The sequence below is a fragment of the Salvelinus fontinalis genome, chromosome 4 (assembly GCF_029448725.1).
Source record: "Salvelinus fontinalis isolate EN_2023a chromosome 4, ASM2944872v1, whole genome shotgun sequence".
Lineage (NCBI taxonomy): Eukaryota > Metazoa > Chordata > Actinopteri > Salmoniformes > Salmonidae > Salvelinus > Salvelinus fontinalis.
This window is the reverse complement of record NC_074668.1, coordinates 71,785,458-71,799,399: the sequence shown is the minus strand read 5'-3', so window position 1 is coordinate 71,799,399 and position 13,942 is coordinate 71,785,458. Positions and strand designations below refer to the sequence as shown.

The window sequence follows — 13,942 nt, the reverse complement described above, 5'->3', positions numbered from 1 at the left end:
AGGCCGGTTTCTGTTGTGACGGAGAAGAGAGGCCGTTTTTTGTTGTGACGGAGAATAGAGGCCGGTTTTTGTTGTGACGGAGAATAGAGGCCGGTTTTTGTTGTGACGGAGAAGAGAGGCCGGTTTTTGTTGTGACGGAGAAGAGAGGCCGGTTTCTGTTGTGACGGAGAAGAGAGGCCGGTTTCTGTTGTGACGGAGAAGAGAGGCCGGTTTCTGTTGTGACGTAGAGGAGGAGGGGCTGGTTTCTGTTGTGACAGGAAGTTGATGAGGTGCAGGTTTCTGTTGTGAGGAGGAGAGGCAGGTCTGTATTGACGAAGATTAGTAGAGGCCGGTTTCTATTGTGACAGGGAGAGGACGAGAGGCAGATCTCAGTGTTGTGATAGTAGGAGAGGCCTGTTTCTGTTGGGACGGGGAGAGGAGGAGATGCAGGTGTCTGTTGTGATAGGGAGAGGCGAGGCAGGTTTCTGTTGTGACAGGGAGTGGAGGAGAGGCAGTTCTCAGTGTTGTGATAGGAGGCGTGGCAGGTCTCAGTGTTGTGATAGGAGGAGAGGCAGGTCTCAGCTTTGTGATAGGAGGAGAGGCAGGTCTCAGTGTTGTCATAGGGAGAGGATGAGAGGCAGGTCTCAGTGTTGTCATAGGGAGAGGAGGAGAGGCAGGTCAGTGTTGTGATAGGAGGAGAGGCAGGTCTCAGTGTTGTGATAGGAGGAAATGCAGGTCTCAGTGTTGTGATAGGAGGAGAGGCAGGTCTCAGTGTTGTGATGGGGAGAGGAGGAGAGGCAGGTCTCAATGTTGTGACGGAGATTAGGAGAGGCCGGTTTCTGTTGTGACGGAGAAGACAGGCCGGTTTCTGTTGTGACGGAGAGGAGGAGAGGCCGGTTTCTGTTGTGACGGAGAGGAGGAGAGGCCGGTTTCTGTTGAGGAGGAGAGGCCGGTTTCTGTTGAGGAGGAGAGGCCGGTTTCTGTTGAGGAGGAGAGGCCGGTTTCTGTTGAGGAGGAGAGGCCGGTTTCTGTTGAGGAGGAGAGGCCGGTTTCTGTTGAGGAGGAGAGGCCGGTTTCTGTTGAGGAGGAGAGGCCGGTTTCTGTTGAGGAGGAGAGGCCGGTTTCTGTTGAGGAGGAGAGGCCGGTTTCTGTTGAGGAGGAGAGGCCGGTTTCTGTTGAGGAGGAGAGGCCGGTTTCTGTTGAGGAGGAGAGGCCGGTTTCTGTTGAGGAGGAGAGGCCGGTTTCTGTTGAGGAGGAGAGGCCGGTTTCTGTTGAGGAGGAGAGGCCGGTTTCTGTTGAGGAGGAGAGGCCGGTTTCTGTTGAGGAGGAGAGGCCGGTTTCTGTTGAGGAGGAGAGGCCGGTTTCTGTTGAGGAGGAGAGGCCGGTTTCTGTTGAGGAGGAGAGGCCGGTTTCTGTTGAGGAGGAGAGGCCGGTTTCTGTTGAGGAGGAGAGGCCGGTTTCTGTTGAGGAGGAGAGGCCGGTTTCTGTTGAGGAGGAGAGGCCGGTTTCTGTTGAGGAGGAGAGGCCGGTTTCTGTTGAGGAGGAGAGGCCGGTTTCTGTTGAGGAGGAGAGGCCGGTTTCTGTTGAGGAGGAGAGGCCGGTTTCTGTTGAGGAGGAGAGGCCGGTTTCTGTTGAGGAGGAGAGGCCGGTTTCTGTTGAGGAGGAGAGGCCGGTTTCTGTTGAGGAGGAGAGGCCGGTTTCTGTTGAGGAGGAGAGGCCGGTTTCTGTTGAGGAGGAGAGGCCGGTTTCTGTTGAGGAGGAGAGGCCGGTTTCTGTTGAGGAGGAGAGGCCGGTTTCTGTTGAGGAGGAGAGGCCGGTTTCTGTTGAGGAGGAGAGGAGGAGAGGCCGGTTTCTGTTGTGACGGAGAGGAGGAGAGGCCGGTTTCTGTTGTGACGGAGAGGAGGAGAGGCCGGTTTCTGTTGTGACGGAGAGGAGGAGAGGCCGGTTTCTGTTGTGACGGAGAGGAGGAGAGGCCGGTTTCTGTTGTGACGGAGAGGAGGAGAGGCCGGTTTCTGTTGTGACGGAGAGGAGGAGAGGCCGGTTTCTGTTGTGACGGAGAGGGGGAGAGGCATCTTTTTGTTGTGACGGAGAGGGGGAGGTGCATCTTTTTGTTGTGACGGAGAGGGGGAGGTGCATCTTTTTGTTGTGACGGAGAGGGGGAGGTGCATCTTTTTGTTGTGACGGAGAGGGGGAGGTGCATGTTTCTGTTGTGACAGGGAGATGAGGAGAGGCAGGTCTCAGTGTTGTGATTGGGAGAGGAGGAGAGGCATGTTTTTGTTATGACGGGGAGAGGAGGATAGACAGGTCTCAGTGTTGTGATGGGAGGAGAGTCAGGTCTCAGTGTTGTGATGGGAGGAGAGTCAGGTCTCAGTGTTGTGATGGGAGGAGAGGCAGGTCTCAGTGTTGTGATGGGAGGAGAGGCAGGTCTCAGTGTTGTGATGGGAGGAGAGGCAGGTCTCAGTGTTGTGATGGGAGGAGAGGCAGGTCTCAGTGTTGTGATGGGAGGAGAGGCAGGTCTCAGTGTTGTGATGGGAGGAGAGGCAGGTCTCAGTGTTGTGATGGGAGGAGAGGCAGGTCTCAGTGTTGTGATGGGAGGAGAGGCAGGTCTCAGGGTTGTGATGGGAGGAGAGGCAGGTTTCAGGGTTGTGATGGGAGGAGAGGCAGGTCTCAGTGTTGTGATGGGAGGAGAGTCAGGTCTCAGTGTTGTGATGGGAGGAGAGTCAGGTCTCAGTGTTGTGATGGGAGGAGAGGCGAGGCAGGTTTCTGTTGTGACAGGGAGTGGAGGAGAGGCAGGTCTCAGTGTTGTGATAGGAGGAGAGGCAGGTCTCAGTGTTGTCATAGGGAGAGGATGAGAGGCAGGTCTCATTGTTGTGATAGGAAGAGGAGGAGAGGCAGGTCTCAGTGTTGTGATAGGAGGAGAGGCAGGTCTCAGTGTTGTGATAGGAGGAGAGGCAGGTCTCAGTGTTGTGATGAGGAGAGGCAGGTCTCAGTGTTGTGACGGAGGAGAGGCAGGTTTCGGTGTTGTGACAGGGAGAGGAGGAGAGGCAGCTCTCAGTTTTGTGAGAGGGAGAGGAGTAGAGGCCGGTTTCTGTTGTGACCGGGAGAGGAGTAGAGGCCGGTTTCTGTTGTGACAGGGAGAGGAGGAGAGGCAGGTCTCGGTGTTGTGACAGGGAGAGGAGGAGAGGCAGCTCTCAGTTTTGTGACAGGGAGAGGAGGAGAGTCAGCTCTCAGTTTTGTGACGGGGAGAGGAGTAGAGGCCGGTTTCTGTTGTGACGGGGAGAGGAGTAGAGGCCGGTTTCTGTTGTGACGGGGAGAGGAGTAGAGGCCGGTTTCTGTTGTGACGGGGAGGGGAGTAGAGGCCGGTCTCTGTTGTGACGGGGAGAGGAGGAGAGGCCGGTTTCTGTTGTGACAGGGAGAGGAGGTGAGGCAGGTTTCTGATGTGATAGATAAGCGAGAAGTGGTAGGTTTTTGTTGTGAGGGGGAGAAGCAGTTCTCAGTGTTGTGATAGGGAGATTAGGAGAGGCCGGTTTCTGTTGTGACGGAGAAGAGAGGCCGGTTTCTGTTGTGACGGAGAAGAGAGGACGGTTTCTGTTGTGACGGAGAGGGGCTGGTTTCTGTTGTGACGGAGAGGAGGAGAGGCCGGTTTCTGTTGTGACGGAGAGGGGGAGGTGCATGTTTCTGTTGTGACAGGGAGTCGGGGAGAGGCAGGTCTCAGTGTTGTGATAGGGAGAGGAGGAGAGTCTGGTTTGACAGGGAGAGGAGGAGAAGCATCTTTCCTTTTGACGGAGAGGAGGAGAGGCAGGTGTTTGTTGTGACAGGGAGTGAGGGAGAGGCAGGTCTCAGTGTTGTGATAGGGAGAGGAGGAGAGTCTGGTTTGACAGGGAGAGGAGGTGAAGCATCTTTCCTTTTGACGGAGAGGAGGAGAGGCAGGTGTCTGTTGTGACAGGGAGTGGGGGAGAGGCAGGTCTCAGTGTTGTGATGTAGAGAGGAGGAGAGGCAGGTTTCTGTGTTGTGATAGGGAGAGGAGGAGAAGCATCTTTCTTTTTGACGGAGAGGAGGAGAGGCAGGTCTCAGTGTTGTGACAGGAAGAGGAGGAGATGCAAGTTTCTGTTTTGATTTTTGAAGCAGGTCTCAGTGTTGTGACAGGAAGTTGATGAGGTGCAGGTTTCTGTTGTGAGGAGGAGAGGCAGGTCTGTGTTGACCAAGTTTAGTAGAGGCCGGTTTCTGTTGTGACAGGGAGAGGAGAAGAGGCAGATCTCAGTGTTGTGATAGTAGGAGAGGCCTGTTTCTGTTTTGACGGGGAGAGGAGGAGATGCAGGTGTCTGTTGTGACAGGGAGATGAGGGGAGGCAGGTCTTTGTGTTGTGACAGGGAGAGGGTATGCAGGTTTCTTTTGTGACAAGGAGAGGAGGAGAGGCAGGTTTCAGTGTTGTGATGAGGAGAGGCAGGTTTCAGTGTTGTGATGAGGAGAGGCAGGTCTAAGTGTTGTGATGAGGAGAGGCAGGTCTCAGTTTTGTGATAGGGAGAGGAGGAGAGGCAGGTTTTTGTTATGACAGGGAGAGGAGGAGAGGCAGGTTTTTGTTATGACAGGGAGAGGAGGAGAGGCAGGTTTTTGTTATGACAGGGAGAGGAGGAGAGTCAGGGCTCGGTGTTGTGATTGGAGGAGAGGCAGGGCTCGGTGTTGTGATTGGAGGAGAGGCAGGGCTCGGTGTTGTGATTGGAGGAGAGGCAGGGCTCGGTGTTGTGATTGGAGGAGAGGCAGGGCTCGGTGTTGTGATTGGAGGAGAGGCAGGGCTCGGTGTTGTGATTGGAGGAGAGGCAGGGCTCGGTGTTGTGATTGGAGGAGAGGCAGGGCTCGGTGTTGTGATTGGAGGAGAGGCAGGGCTCGGTGTTGTGATTGGAGGAGAGGCAGGGCTCGGTGTTGTGATTGGAGGAGAGGCAGGGCTCGGTGTTGTGATTGGAGGAGAGGCAGGGCTCGGTGTTGTGATTGGAGGAGAGGCAGGGCTCGGTGTTGTGATTGGAGGAGAGGCAGGGCTCGGTGTTGTGATAGGTAGGAGGAGAGGCAGGGCTCGGTGTTGTGATAGGTAGGAGGAGAGGCAGGGCTCGGTGTTGTGATAGGTAGGAGGAGAGGCAGGGCTCGGTGTTGTGATAGGTAGGAGGAGAGGCAGGGCTCGGTGTTGTGATAGGTAGGAGGAGAGGCAGGGCTCGGTGTTGTGATAGGTAGGAGGAGAGGCAGGGCTCGGTGTTGTGATAGGTAGGAGGAGAGGCAGGGCTCGGTGTTGTGATAGGTAGGAGGAGAGGCAGGGCTCGGTGTTGTGATAGGTAGGAGGAGAGGCAGGGCTCGGTGTTGTGATAGGTAGGAGGAGAGGCAGGGCTCGGTGTTGTGATAGGTAGGAGGAGAGGCAGGGCTCGGTGTTGTGATAGGTAGGAGGAGAGGCAGGGCTCGGTGTTGTGATAGGTAGGAGGAGAGGCAGGGCTCGGTGTTGTGATAGGTAGGAGGAGAGGCAGGGCTCGGTATTTTGATAGGTATGAGGAGAGGCAGTTCTCAGTGTTGTGATAGTTAGATGAGTAGAGGCAGGTTTCTGTTATGATGGGAAGAGAAGTAGAGGCCGGTTTCTGTTGTGACAGGGAGAGGAGTAGAGGCCGGTTTCTGTTGTGACAGGAAGAGGAGTAGAGGCCGGTTTCTGTTGTGATAGAGAGAGGAGTAGAGGCCGGTTTCTGTTGTGACAGGGAGAGGAGTAGAGGCCGGTTTCTGTTGTGACAGGGAGAGGAGTAGAGGCCGGTTTCTGTTGTGACAGGGAGAGGAGTAGAGGCCGGTTTCTGTTGTGACAGGGAGAGGAGTAGAGGCCGGTTTCTGTTGTGACAGGGAGAGGAGGAGAGGCAGGTTTCTGTTGTGACAGGGAGAGGAGGAGAGGCAGGATTCTGTTGTGACAGGGAGAGGAGTAGAGGCTGGTTTCTGTTGTGACAGGAAGAGGAGGAGAGGCAGGTTTCTGTTGTGACAGGGAGAGGAGGAGAGGAAGGTCTCAGTGTTGTGATAGAGAGTGGAGGAGAGGCAGGTCTCAGTGTTGTGATGGAGAGGAGGAGAGGCAGGTTTCATTTGCGACAGGGAGAGCAGGAGATGCAGGTCTCAGTGTTGTGAGTGCTGTAGGCGGGGAGATGTTGAGGCGAGGTGGATCTCTCTGATCAGACATGTCTGGGGAGAGCCATGAAGGTAGAGGCTGGCCGAGCTGGCTTCATTAACACAGACAGGGAGAACCAAAGACAGAGGGGCAGCGATGACAGTATTCGGGACGTAAAGCCTTTGTGTGCTTAATAACAGTCCTGTCACTCTGCCAAGGACTCTGGGAGTGTGGGATTAGCCTGAACAATCAGGACTGCAGGATCAAAACAAGGAGTCAGGAATGGCGAGGTCACACAGCTACCATCTGTGCTGCCGCAGTGAGGGGGAGGGGGAGGGGAAGGCCAGGGCTGGCGGCTCAGGATCCACAGGCAACAATGAATATCTGGAGACAGTGGCAGCATCTCAGGCTCATAGTGCTCTGCTCTGCTGTGTTCAGGCTGTTAACTGTCTAACTGCTGCAGCAGAAACACACACACACACACTCCTCTAACTAAAACAGACTGGTCTACTGCAAAGTCAACACACTCGCTCACACACATTCCCTGGCTTGTTTCTCTTTTCATACAATTGCATTTCCATGTTGAAAAGCTCATAGAATGTGTGGCCTTGAGGATTGAAACACACTGAATAGACATCTCACTCTGCCTCGGTGTTAGAGAGGTAACGTTATCTTTATTCATTTCTGTGCTCGGCCTACACTCTCTCTCTCTCCCTCCCTCTCTCGTTCTCTCGCTCTCCCTTTTCTTTCCTGGTCTGAGGCTGTAGGCTGCACCCCCTCTCCTCTCCTCTGCGCTTCCTGTTGTCTCCCTCGCTCCTTTCGCAAACATGAGCCCAGGCACTTTTCAGTGGGAGAGGCACAGAGCGGTGGCCAACGGGTTTTGCAATCTATGTTTGATGGAGCCAGGCAAGCACTCTACATGTTTGTAGTTTGTGTGCATAAGGAGGGTGGGAGGTCTGCTTGGTAAACATACTGAAACAACTTCCAGGTTTCAGCTGTGATTTGGTTCGATACTGTTTGGGAATAAGATGTTGTGTGTCCACAAGCCTTGTGCTGCTTTCTGTAGCAGTTGTTTTGTGTGCTTTGATTTACACTGTCGCTCCAGTGGTGTAGCCGAGGTTACACTTTGGCAATTGACTCATGAGGAAGACTAGTTGTTGTGCGATATTTAGCCAACTACTTGTGTGATCGCCTCCCCAAAAACAGAGAAAGGTATGCAGGTGATGCCTTCTTACTCGTACTCGGTAATACCACAGTTGTACAACGGTTTTGGTGATACACACTCATCATAAATATCCTTTGAGTCCCCATCTGTTGTCCAACCGTCTTAAAAGCGCTGTGTAAACAGGCCCTAGGTCCATCCGACTCCTTATCTCACCCTCTCTCCCTGTTTCCCTTTTGTCCCTTCGTTCCATCCAGTTCATTTCTCCTCCAGGCCTCTTCTCTTTCCTTCCTCTGTCTCATTCCCACTGTTTCCTGCAGGCCACACGGTTCTGGCTCGAGGCAAACACGGTCACACACAGCTCACATGAGTTCTGTGCAGAGCGGGGGGGGGTCAGTACTCCTACCTAAGCATAGTGTGGAATGGTTCAGTCCAGCTGTCTGTTGCCGTTGCCCTGCACAGGCACTACTCTGTGAAGTTGTTTGGGAACTAGGCTACCAGGAGTCGCGTTAACGCTGAGTCATGCTGCGTTTTGTAAGCTCAGGTCGTAAACGCTTCTTATTGTAATTTCTACTCGGCTTCAGTCACAGTTCGATCCAAATCATGAATGTAAAAGGACTGATTTTGTGCCTCAGTTGCACTTCTCCACTCGGATGAGAAATCTTTGCTATCTGTTGATAAATCAGTTTCCTGCGTTCACGAACGGGCATTCGATCAGCGGACAGCGCTCCGACTGATGTACTTTTGTCTGGTGTAGTTTTTCTCCTGTAGCAAGATATAAACTTGGAGGAAAACATTAGGAAATGTAGCTGGCTACATTCTATGATTAACATAAGCAATTGGGTGGCCATGCATCGTTTTTGCAAAAACAAATACCTTGCTTTTTCATTGTATGCTAATTGACCTATGTGTGGCCGCTAGACAAAGTGTTGCATTTCTGTTGTCATCGGATGAAAACAAAGGTCATTTCTGCCGAATGTGTTGCATTAATTTTTTGTGTGAATGAAAACTACAGTTGCATGTCCCTGATCACTCTAAGGGAAAGGGGGTACCTAGTCAGTTGCACAACTGAATGCATTCCACCAAAATGTTTTCTGTATTTAACCCAACCCCTCAATCTGCCTTAATCGACGTCCACGTTATCGGTGCTTGGGGAGAAGTTGTTGTTGGGGTTTAACTGCCTTGCTTCAGGACAGAACTGTAGAGTTTTCCACATTGCCGGCTCAGGGATTCGAACCAGAAACCTTTTGGTTACTGGCCTAATGCTCTTAACCGCTAGGCTACCTGGGCAAACACTGTTGACTTTCAATGTAAAACGCAGGTGAAATGGTTTAAAATGCAGATTTTTTTTAATGCTCTACGTTTTTAAAATGCAGATTTCTAAAAGCTAATGACACAGCATTTTCATTCTTTATTCTCAATACTCATCTCACATCCTCCTCTCCTCCATAATTCCTGACTGGTGAAGCACTTGTTTGATCTATCTATATGTGTGTGTTTGAGAGGGAGAGAAAACGAGAGGGAAGAGAGAAATGTAGTGCATCTCGATTCAGCAGGCCGGTGCAATCCCCGGGCCTGATTTAATAATGCATCCCAAAGACAGTGTGCTGCGGATGGGGGAGCAGAGGCAGGGGTGGGGGAAGGGATGGTAGGGGAGGGATGATGTAATGTGTAATCGTATCCAGGCTGCTTTATGAAGAGGCTCTCTGCATTAGCACTGTGGCCTGGACTGCTGGCTCAATCATCAATAATTCACATGCTCTTTTTAGTGCGTCTCACCTTTCCTCTCCCCTCCCAACACTCTCCCCTCCACTGGTCACACCTCAGTGCTGCTTCCTGCCACTGCCCAGTCAACATGCTCCTCCAAGCATGCAGTCCAATCAACTCCTTTATTAAGCGCTTACCGTACACTAGGGCATATTTATTTTATTTTTGTTTTATTTAACCTTTATTTAACTAGGCAAGTCAGTTAAGACTTGTTCTGTGGAGTGATGAATCGCACTTCACATCTGGCAGTCCGAATGATGAATCTGGGTTTGGCAGATGCCAGGAAAACGCTACCTGTCCTAATGCATAGTGGCAACTGTAAAGTTTGGTGGAATAGGAATAATGGTCTGGGGCTGTTTATCAGGGTTTGTGCTTGGCCCTTAGTTCCAGTGAAGGGGATTCTTAATGCTACAGCATACAATGACATTCTAGACAATTCTGTGCTTCCAATTTTGTGGCATCAGTTTGTGGAAGGCCCTTTCCTGTTTCAGCATGACAATGCCCCCGTTCGCTAAGCGAGGTCCATACATTAATGGTTTGTCGATCGGTGTGGAGGAACTTGACTGGCCTTCAGAGCCCTGACCTCAACCCCATCAAACCCCTTTAGGGATGAATTGGAACGCTGACTGTGAGCCAGGCCTAATGGCCCAACATCAGTGCCCTCTCACTAATGCTCTTTTGGCTGAATGGAAGCAAGCTCCCGCAGCAATGTTACAACATCTAGTTGGAAGCCTTCCCAGAAGAGTGGAGGCTGTTATAGCAGCAAAGGGGGACCAGCTCCATATTAATGCCCATGATTTGGAGTGTGATGTTTGACGATCAGGTGTCCACATACTTTTGGTCATTAAGTGTAGCTAGCTAGCAAACTTAGCTACCCACAATAATACCAAAGTCAATGTCAGCATGTGAAGTAAGTAGCTAGTTGGCTGTAAAATCTCTCAAACAAACTGCACTATCAATTTAGGAGTCTGTAATTTCACTATGTTCAACCTGCAGATCGATGTTCCATGCAGAGTGGAGTCTGACATTCGCAACGGCCATGCGATGGCACCATGCAATACATTCTGGACTGAAGAGGCAGACAAATAGAAGAAATGTGGCGACCTCTTTATTAGGTTACACATTTCGCGCGGGAGGAATATCACAGAAATATGATCAATGGCTCATTCAAGAGAAGACAACCTCCTGCGTTATGACATTGGCCAGTGTTGAAATCTGACATATGATTTCGTTTTCGCCATCCTAAAGTCCTATTCCTGTAGCTCCCAGTGTAACGAGCGGCTTTATTGCAATGCTACGTCATACCGGAAATGACCCCGGGAATCAATAAAACATAGCTCAGAGATGCACAAAACAATATAGCATTCAAAATGGGTGAATGTTTCATTTTTTTAAGCAGCTCTCTGTAGGTCCATCCGTCTGTTAATTGCTCAATCAATGGTGCATTGCCCAATTCATTGACAACTGGGGCTTAAGCTTGCTTATATAGAGCAGGCACTACCTGTTTGCTGAAATAGGTGGGAGAGGGAAGTTAGTAATGTGGCTCGAGCGCTTTCACGAGGTGCTGAATGAAACCCCTTATTCTCAACCACTGAGAATGGGCGCATGTTTACGGCTATAAACCCCTATCGCTCTTGTAATTTCTTTGGCCCGGTCAGAATCAGCTGCAAAGGTCTGCTTGAATCCAGAGTGGGGAGACAATTGTTTCTTTGTGTTTTCGTCTCACTCCGCCGGTAGGAATACGGGGGGGATGGTGGTAGTAATACTGGGGTGATTTCGGTAATAAATGTACAAACATGTTTGAGGGGTTGACGGCTACATAGGCTATCCTCGTTGAGCGGTGCCGATATTCTGTTCATGTTTTATCCACAACTCTCTGTCCATCGCCCTTGTCTGAGGAGCCAAACTCTTCCCAAACTGGAGATTTGAAACGATGGAGAATCCTCCTGGTTTATCGACCCCCACTACTCGCCATCGTACAGAAGTAGTTCCTGGCTGCGCCTCACCAAAAGACTGTTTTGAAATGCGGCAATGGCGATTTTGATTACAAAGTTTGCCCAGGCTCTGATTTTGTTTTTAACGGAATAGCCTGAAATGTTAAAGCCACTAATAGGGCTATGCACTACACTACCACCGTCGTTTAATAAAGTCCTGGTTCCACCGCTGCCTGTTACAACAGAGGTTATCTAGGGGAAAGGGGGCAGAGGAGAGGGTTTCAGAGGAGACCGTGTCAGAGGTTGTTTGTTTAAAAGAGGGCTGTGATTGAAAGCAGACATCCTGGGTCTCAGGCCTGGGCCTCCATGTGCTTGTCCTCAATTCTCACCATTCTGACTGGGATGTGAGGGGATGAGGAGACGAGCTGTCTGGTCTCCAATTTACCACCCAAGGAAGATGAAGAAGATGATTGTGGTGTTGGTGGGTTGGAACCAGCAGGTACACGTTTGAAGCTGTGACAGAGACCTAGCATTTGACTGGGCCTGATCCAGACACTCCTACCTTGATGTTGCATTGAAAAACACAAGCATTCATGTTGCTCCTCTGTTTCTTGGGTGGTCAAAGCCAGTTGTCTTTGGTTTCACAGGGATTAAGCTCGGCTCCGTCCTACTTGTGCACTGTTGTGTTAGTTTTACAGCTGTGTGTAAGTGTGTGCGTTCATGTGTGCGTTCGTCTACTCAGTGAGTTGGTTTTGGTGCTGGCTGTGCTCTCTGGCTGAGGCTGTGTGATCCCTCAGGTTTCTGGCAGTGATCAGACCCACCAGCTTTAGTGGTGACACAGCAGAAACCAGACACACAGAGGAGAGGAAAGCTGAATCTCCTCAGAACAGTCTCCTCCCCTCCCCTCCCCTCTTAATGCAGTAAGACAAGCTGGAGAATCTTGACCCAGGACAACACTGTTAACTGGCCGGGCTTCACTCTGCTCAATGCTAGGCCTAGCCAGAGTACTAGGCAGTAACAACCAATGATGTATATAAATCCTGGGTGACTGACATTGGGGGCACTGTATTGAAGCCACCGCACAGCCATCTTGGTACTCCTCCACCATTGTAAAAAATAATTTGCAAGCTGTATAAATGCATTTATTAATGTCTACATTTGTTTTTGATACGTTTATTCTATTAGACACCCTTATGCATACTTTTAAATTATATTTTTTGGGAGTACTGCTGTTAGTGTCCCCACTACTACTACTACAAAAAAAAGACTTAAATGCATGTCATTTTGTCTTTGATACATTTAATTGAAATACTGTAGAAATACATTCATTCTTATGGAGGACTGCTCCTACTGGGGAGTGCCAATATGCCCGACTGTTGGCTTCAAAGCATCTCCATGGCCAATACATAGAATCAGCAATCCAGGGTTTATAGACGTCATTGATAACAACCCATGTGTTTGGTTTGTATCTGTTGAACGCTTGGTTTGTAGGCCCATCAATATTGGAGTGTGTATCGCTGCAGCTCCTGCTGGGTTTGTTAGGCCTCCCCTCCTGGCTGATCAATGCCCTGTTTCTGTTGCTTCCTCCTCCCACCTCTTCTGTTTTTTTATTTTTAATTAGCTCTGTCGGGAAATGCTGAAACAATTAGGTCTCTGCTTGGGCTGTACGGGGATGAGCACACGAGCTAGCCTGTTTGTCTTTTGCTGAGCAATCCCTCCCTCAGTGTAGGGTGTTTTCTCTGAGCTAACCTGCTACCACTCTTAAAGGGATACTTTGGGATTTTGGCCATGATGCCCTTTATCTACTTCCCGAGCGTCAGATGAACTTGTGGATACCTTTTTTATGTCTCTGCGAGCACTTTGAAGGAAGTTGCCAACTAGCGCTAGCGCATTTAGCTGATTTGCGTGAGCGCAACGACTGGAAGTCTATGGGTATCTTTTAGCATGTCAGTAGATCGCAATGACTGGACGTCTATGTGTTTCTGCTAGCATGCCAGTAGATCGCAATGACTGGACGTCTATGTGTTTCTGCTAGCATGCTAGTCGATACCCTTAGACTTCAAGTCATTGCGCTAATGCTAGTTCGCATTGGTACACGAAGTGTCTAATTTCCTTCATACTGGACACAGACATAAAAAGTGATATTCATGACTTAATCTGACTCTGGAGAAGTAGATGCAGTGCCTTATTGCCAAAATCTCAAAGTATCCTTTTAAAACCCTTGGGTTTAGTCATATTTTCAGCGTAACACAAACCCACGCTTTGTTCTTGTGGTTTTGTTTCTTTGTATAAAGATATTTCCCTACATGACAACTTAGAAAAGCAATTCATTCTCAACACATTGCTGCATAGAATGTAGTTGGCTATTCAAGTATCAGACAGAAACTTCTCCTGCTGTTGTGATTAGATGAGAGCTGTATAATTGATTTCAGTAAAGCAGGCCCACCATTGGAGGAAGATAATTCCATTATAAGCTAGCTGTGTGCAGGACGCTAGTTGCGTTGAATGCTGGCCCTAGTCTGGGTTTTTGTCCAATCTTGTCAATTTGAGTTTGAGCCAGGGACAGGTCCCCTCCCCCCTCCCTAAACAGGCTGATCCAGCTCGGCCTCATGCAGTGTGTGAAAACAGCGACATTGTATTGGAAAGGCTGGGGGGATGGGGAGGTGATTAGGAAACCAGATCCAGGGCTGGGCTTCAAAGGGAACTGAATACTTCTGCAGAGCCTATTGATTAAAAATGGAATGCCTTTGCCCTCATGTGCTCCAGAGGCAGTTCAATAGGCTTATACTAGGAAAGCTCCTATATATCTACGCCTATAGATCCAAGGCAGTGAGCAGATTCATCTACATTTCTTTCAATTAATGGTGCTATGCTCTCCTTAAAAGTATAAGAGTGGATTATTGTAAATGCAGCCATGGAAGCCTTTGGGGAATATGTGTTGTCTCTAAGAGGAGAGAGTGCAGACCTGTTTCCTACCAGGAC

At 50.1% G+C, this 13,942-nt stretch overlaps 1 protein-coding gene across 4 annotated transcripts in view; it reads left to right on the top strand.

Moving 5' to 3' along the window:
* Positions 1–13,942, top strand: part of LOC129854329 (ankyrin repeat domain-containing protein 11-like) — a 159,298-nt gene that overhangs the window by 83,814 nt on the left and 61,542 nt on the right. The gene's annotated exons all lie outside the window — the stretch shown is intronic.